Consider the following 7,494-nt stretch of genomic DNA (forward strand, 5'->3'; position numbering starts at 1 on the left):
CCCGCGGAGGGGCTTCCTAGTGTGTGGAAACTTTTCCTCCTTCACAGCTCCCTCCCACTGGTGCAGGTGCCGTCCTTATTCTTTTCTCTGTTTTTTCTTTTTTTCTTTTGCCCTACCCAGGTACGTGGGGAGTTTCTTGCCTTTTGGGAGCTCTGAGGTCTTCTGCCAGCCTTCAGTAGGTGTTCTGTAGGAGTTGTTCCACGTGTGGATGTATTTCTGGTGTATCTGTGGGAAGGAAGGCAATCTACGCGTCTTACTCTTCCGCCATCTTCAAGGTCCCCCCTAGTATTTTCTAATGTAGCGGTTTCTTTGACTTATTTTGTTTTGCTTTAATAAGTCTTAGGCAAATCATTTACATGCACATCTCACTCAGAGAGTATATGTCCATACAACCTAAAGCAATCTACAGATCCAGTGCAATCCCTATCAAAATTCCAATGACATTTTTTACATAAATAGGAAAAACAATCCTAAAATTCGTATGGAACTGCAATAGACTTCAAAAGCCACAGCAATCCTGAGAAAGAAGAACAAAGCTGGAGGCAACGCTTTTCCTGATTTCAAATTATACTACAAAGCTAGAGTAATCAAAATAGTATGGTACTGGCATGAAAACAGACACATACACCAATGCAACAGAATCAAGAGCGGAGAAATAAATCCACACACATACAGGCAACTAATTGACAGGGATCCAAGAATACTCAACAGGGAAAAGATAGTCTCTTCAGTAAATGGTGTTGGGAAAACTGGATACCCACATGCAAAACAAAGAAAGTGGACCCCTATCTTACACCACTTGTAAAAATTAACTTGAAATGGATTAGACTTAAATGTAAGACCTAAAACTGTAAAACTCCTAGAAGAGAACATAAAGAGAACTCTTTAACATTGGTCTTGGTGATGATTTTTTGGGTATGACAACAAAACCACAAGCAACAAAAACAAAAAGCAACCAATGGGACTACATCAAACTAAAAAGCTCCTGGAGAGCAAAAGAAACAATCAACAAAATGAAAAGGCAACCTAGGAATGGGAAAAAATATTTGCAAACCACATGTATGATAAGAGGTTAATATCCAAAATCTATAAGGAATTCAAACAACTCCATAGCAAAAAACAAACAAACAAACCAAAACAAATAATCTGATTCTAAAATTGGCAAAGCAGGGGACTTCCCTGGTGGTCCAGTGGTTAAGACTCCACACTTCCACTGCAGGGGGCATGGGTTTGATCCCTGGTCAGGGAATTAAGGCCCGCATGTCATGCAGTGTGTGTAAAAAAATAAAATAAAATAGGCAAATCAAGACTAGGAAACAACTAAGTGTCCAACAGGTGAATGGATAAAGAAAATGTGACATATAGATATAGATAGATAGATAGATAGATATAGATAGATAGATAATGGAATTTTATTCAGCCACATGAAAAGAAGGAAATCTGCCATTTGTGACAACACAGATAGACCTTGAGGGCATTATGCTAAGTGCATTAAGTCAGAGGGCGAAACATAAATACTGTATGAGATCACTTATATGTGGAATCTTTAAAAGCAAAGAAGAAACAACTCACAGATACATAGAATAGACTGGTTGCCAGAGGTGGGAGGTCGGTGAAATAGCTGAAAGTGGTCCAAAGGTACAAACTTCAAGTTATAAGATACATAAGTCCTGGGGATGTCATGTATAGTGTAGTGACTATAGCTAACAATATTGTTGTGTGTTTGAAAGTTGCTAAGAGAGTAGATCTTAAAAGCTCTCATCACAAGAAAAAAATAATTTGTTACTGTGAGTGGTGATGTATGAAAAGCCACGGAAGAAGCTTAAATGCATATTGCTAGTTGAAAGAAACCAGTCTGAAAAGACTACACACTGGATGATTCCAACCATATGACCTTCTGGGAAAGGCAAAACTATGAAAACAAGAGGATATGTGGCCCCAGTGGACACCACTGTCTCTCCTTTCAGGAGCCTCCAGGTGCTGGAGACCTTCCCCCCTGAGATCCAGGTCTTCATGAAGGACTCCAGTGGCCAGGGCAAGCCTTACACCATTGACCCTGATGACTCCATCCACGACTTGAAAGAGAAGATTGAAGAGGCTGGAGGACCTTACATGGAGGATCAGATCCTCAGGTTCCGGGGCCAGAAACTGTGGAATCAATAGCTTCTCAGACTGCACATCAAGGATTGTGACACCATCATGCTCGTTAAGAGAGGCCCCACATCCCCACGAGTGCCAAGATCTGGCTGTTCATTTTGTAGACTTCTATGGTCATATGTCCCCCTAGCTCACCCCTTTCTACCCAGACCACTGTGCTCTTTCTGAAGCGTAAATAGAAACAGAATCCTCCCCTGCTTAAAATTCTCCAATGGCTCCTATTACCTACAGAATCAAGTTCAAGTTCCTTTGCTTGGCATTCAGGGTTCTTGACCATTTAGCTCTTGCTGACCTCTCAGTCTCTCCTCGTCACTCTCAAAACATACCAGACGTGGCCAAACACTTGCAATTCCAGAACACTGAATGCTGGCTCACAACTCCATGACTTTGAGTCAACTTTCCTTCTCCCCCATGTTGTCACCTTTCAAAGCTCAAACCTCTAAGTTATTGATTCTCAAAAGTAAGGACCCCAGACCAGCAGAATCAACATCTGGGAACCTCTTGGAAATAAAAATTCTCAGCAACTAGCCCAGAATTACCTGAGTTCGGTTCTCTGGAAGTGGGACTCAGCAATCTGTGTCTTAACAAGCCTTCCAAGTAATTCTGAGCAAATATGGAAGTTCCAGGGAGTTACCACCCCAGGGGGTAAGCCTTGGCGCATTGAAAGACAGGAACCAGCGAGTGCAGCGAGTGCACACTCCCCTCCTCCACCTCTCAGGGGGATAATTTTGAGGCACGTTCTGCATTGCTCCTTAGAGGGTCCCCAGTGGGATCAAAGCTCAGCTGCCCACAGTAGTGATCAATTTCATGATATTTCTTGGACTGTTTTTTCCTCCTTCTCAATCCCCCACACCTGTCCCTTGGGATCATTTTCCAAAACAAGTCTCATGCAGCTCCTTGTCTCAGGCTCTGCATTTGGAGGAACACAAGCTAAGAGAAAACCCATCTTTATGTATCTTCCTCTTCCTAAAACCCAGCCCACACCCTTCCTAACTACTAGCTCTTCCCCCACCACCATAGAAATGTGCTCAACTGCGTGGCATTTCTACAAACCATAAAACCAATACACAATCGACTGCATGTTCCCTTTTTTTTTTTTTGCGGTACGCAGGCCTCTCACTGTTGTGGCCTCTCCTGTGGCAGAGCACAGGCTCCGGACGCGCAGTCTCAGCGGCCATGGCTCACAGGCCTAGCCACTCAGCGGCGTGTAGGATCTTCCCAGACCAGGGCACGAACCCATGTCCCCTGCATCAGGGGACATGGTTTTTTTTTTCTTTTTTTGGCCACTCTGCGAGGCCTGCAGGTTCCTAAATACCAGACCAGGGATTGAACCCTGGTCCCTGGCAGTGAAAGCCCAGAGTCCCAACCGCTAGACTGCCAGGGAATTCCCCCTTTCGAAATCTTGAAAGCTGCTGAACTCCCAGATATCTCATGAAAATGAATAATGAAATGAATCAAAACTAATATGTAAAGTCTATTGAGCAAAGTGGTGGCTACCAGTGGGGAGAGACAAAATAGAGGGACGGGATTAAGAGGTACAAACTACTGTGTATAAAATAGATAAGCTACAAGGACATATTGTACAGCACAGGGAATAGAGCCAATATGTTATAATAACTTTAGTTTTTCAAAGGTTTATTATTTATTTAATTTATTTTTGGCTGCATTGTGTCTTAGTTGCGAGACGCAGGATCTTCACTGAGGCGTGCAGGATCTTTCATTGCAGGACGTGGGCTCTTCGTTGTGGTGTGGAGGTTTCTCTCTAGTTGTGGCCTGCATGCTCCAGGGCACACGGGCTCAGTAGTTGTGGCATGCGGGCTTAGTTGCCCTGCCGCCTGTAGGATCTTAGTTCCCCGACCAGGGATCAGACCTGTGTCCCCTGAATTGGAAGGCAGATTCTTTACCACTGGATCACCAGGGAAGTGCCTATAATAACTTCAAATGGAGTATAACCTGTAAAAATATTGAATAACTGTGTTGTACACCTGAAACCGATATAGTGTTGTAAATCAATTATACTTCAAAAAACGTTTTAAACTAAGATGTAAGGTCTGAATGTTTGAATAACTTTTGTTTGAATAACTTTTATATTGCCTTGAAGCTCATTATCTGTCATTATAAACATAGGACAAATGTTTGGAATCTCACTTTATTGTTGACTATGGTTTGCGAAATTGCCACTGCTCTTTAAACAGTTATGATATAGGACTGTCTAAAGACCGGGCACTACCAAACTTTGAAAATATGGAGACTTTTAGAATTTATGTAATTAAAAATGTGATTCTTTCCGTTTGGGGTTAGCCAGTTGGAAAGTTTAAATTGAAACGTGTCATGATTGAGGGTTTTTTTTTCCCCCAAAATGGTATTTAAGACAACAAACACCCTCCACCCCACCACTTCCTCCAGCTAACACCTGGTCTTTCTCCTCCCTTTCACGACAAAGTTCTTGAAAGTGTTGTCTACAGTCCTGGTCTCCATCCTCCTTACCCAACTTACTCTTCAACCCCGCACCTAAAATCTGGCTTCTGCTCCCAGCTATCCCTTACATTTCACCCACAATGATCACCAGTAGCCTCTTGGGTGCTTCTCAGACCTATATTCCTGAACTTATCGGAAGCATTAGGCAATGTGGACAACTTTTTTAAGCTCTCTGGCTTAAACAGCTACCCTTGTAGACCTCCCCACTTCCCACTCCTCCTTTTATCTTCCTCCCTTTGTTAACAGTACCCTCCATCCATTACCCAGGTACCCAAGCCAGAGAGCTGATAGTCATCCTGTCTTTTCCCTCACCTCCTACCTGTAGTCACCAAGTCCTGTTCACCCTTCCCCCAAGGTAGACCTAGAATCCCATCACTTCTCCGGCCAAGTCCGGGTCACCTTCCCTCTCACCTGGATCACTGTACAGTGTCCTGACATGTCTCCCTACATATCTACCCCTGGCCCCTGCAATCCATCCTCCCCACAGAAGCAGCCAGACCAATCTTTCCAGAATGGTCATTTCACCTCTGGTCGCTCCTCTGATTTGCCACTGCCCTCAGGACAAAGTCAGCGCAGATTCACCTGATATGTGACCCAGTGGATCACTTTCTCTTTCCTAGAACAATGTTTCCACTTGGCTATCAAAACACACTCCTGATTTTTCTTCCACCTCCCTGGCTACTCCTTCGCATTCTTGTTTGCCGGATGCTTGCCTCTCCCCAGTCACTTAATACTATTAAGTGTTTCAGGGCCCAGTCACTGGTCTTTTTCTTGCCTTGCTCTATACTCACTCCCTTGGTGAACCCATCCAGCCTCATGGCTTTAAATATATCTATGCTGGTAATTTGTATCTCAACCCCAGACTTCGTCCCTGAAATCCAGACTCAAATATGCAACTCCCTAGCCAACTTGGATCTCACTAGACACTCAAGTTTGCTTCCAAAGCCGAGCTCACGACCTTCATGCCTACACTGTGCCCTGGCCCAGTCTTTCCCTTCTCAGTTAAGGACAATTCCATCCTTCCAGTGCTAAGGCCAAAAGCCTTAGAGTGGTCCTTGACTCTAATTTTTCTCTCACATCACACTCTATCCTTTAGCAAGACCTGTTTATACTCAAAATATAGCCAGTGAAATGATATGAGGTCTGGCATTCACTTCCAAATAATACAGGAGGGGAGATGTGGATGGAGATATCATTGAAACAAGATTGTCTGTAGGTTGGGACTTCCCTGGTGGTCCAGTGGTTAGGACTCTGTGCTTCTACTGCAGGGGGCATGGGTTCAATCCCTGGTTGGGCAACTAAGATCCCGCGTGCCGCGTGGCCAATAAAAATAAAAATGGGCAGAAGACCTGAATAAACATTTAAAACACTGTCTACAGGTTGATAATTGCTGAAGATGGGGAATGGTACATGGAGGTTCATTGTATTATTCTACTTTTGTTCATGTTTGAAATTTTCCATAATAAGAAAATTGAATCATACCACTTCTCCCTACCTTTCACTGCTACCATTCTGATCCAAGGCGCCACATCTCTTGCCTGGACTGTTGTAGTAACTTCTTAACTGAATTCCTGCTTCTGCTCTCACCTCCACTCCCCACCCTCTGCTTTTAATCCAATCTTCCCACGAACAGCCAGTGTGATACCGTTAAAATGAAAGTCCATCCATGTCCCTCTTCTGCTTGGAACTCCCCAGTGGCTCCCCATTTCAATCAGAGTAAAAGCCAAAGTCTTAGTAGTCTTCAAGATCCTACACAATTTGCCCGCTACACTTGTACTCAAACCTCATCCCCTCCCACTCTCCCCCTTTGATCATTCCATTCCAGTCACACTGCTATTCCTCAATCCCACCAGGCATACTGCTGCCACAGGGCCTTTGCACTTGCTGTTCCTTCTCCCATTCTTCTTTAATTTTTAAAATTTATTTTATTTATTTTTAATTTTTGGCTGAGCCGGGTCTCAGTCGCGACACACGGGATCTTTCGTTGGGGCGTGTGGACTTCTTAGTTGCCGCATACAGACTCTTAGCTGCGGCATGCATGTGGAATTTAGTTCCCCGATCGGGGATCGAACCTGGGCCCCCTGCATTGGGAGAGTGGAGTCTTACCCACTGGACCACCAGGGAAGTCCCACTTTCTCTCATTCTTCCCTCTGACATACGTACCGCTCACTCTTTGCCTCCTTCATGTCTTTGCTCAAATGTCTCCTTTTCAAACCTTCCCTAGCCACCTTTCTTGAGACTGAACCCCTGAACATTGCCACTTCTCACCACCCCCCACACACGTAGTCAGTATCTTTCAACCTCTTTCCCTGCTTTATTTTCCTGATTAGCACTTATCACCATCTTAATGATTATAATGTTACTTATTTATCCTGTTTATTATCTGTCTCCACCATTAGAGTGTTAGCTCTCTGCAGTCCGAGAATTTTGCCTATTCACGGCTGTATCCCCAGGACACCTGCCTGGCACATAGCGGGCACTCAACAAATGTCTGTTGAATGAATGAATGAATGGCATTCCGAGTTTCAATCCCTGCCCACCTGTCCAGGCACAGCTCTCACCTCTCCCCTCCCTGCCCTCCATGCCAACGTGGATCTGACAGCCGAGTCCTGGCACATACCAGGATGATTCACACTTCTCAGCCTTATCCTGTCTTGTGCCCTCTGTCTCCTGACCGCATTCCCAGTCTTTGAAGACTCATCTCAAGCAGGTGTTCACTGACACCACAGGTGACCCCAAAGAAACTCTTCTGCCTGAATTTCCACCAAGTTTCTGTGCCCTCTTTTCTCCTAGTACACAGGACACTGGACTCTCTGTGTCTCCTCCGTCTCCCCCACTGCTCTGGGAGCCCCTGGGGCA

This window comes from Phocoena sinus, chromosome 1, assembly GCF_008692025.1.
Source record: "Phocoena sinus isolate mPhoSin1 chromosome 1, mPhoSin1.pri, whole genome shotgun sequence".
NCBI lineage: Eukaryota > Metazoa > Chordata > Mammalia > Artiodactyla > Phocoenidae > Phocoena > Phocoena sinus.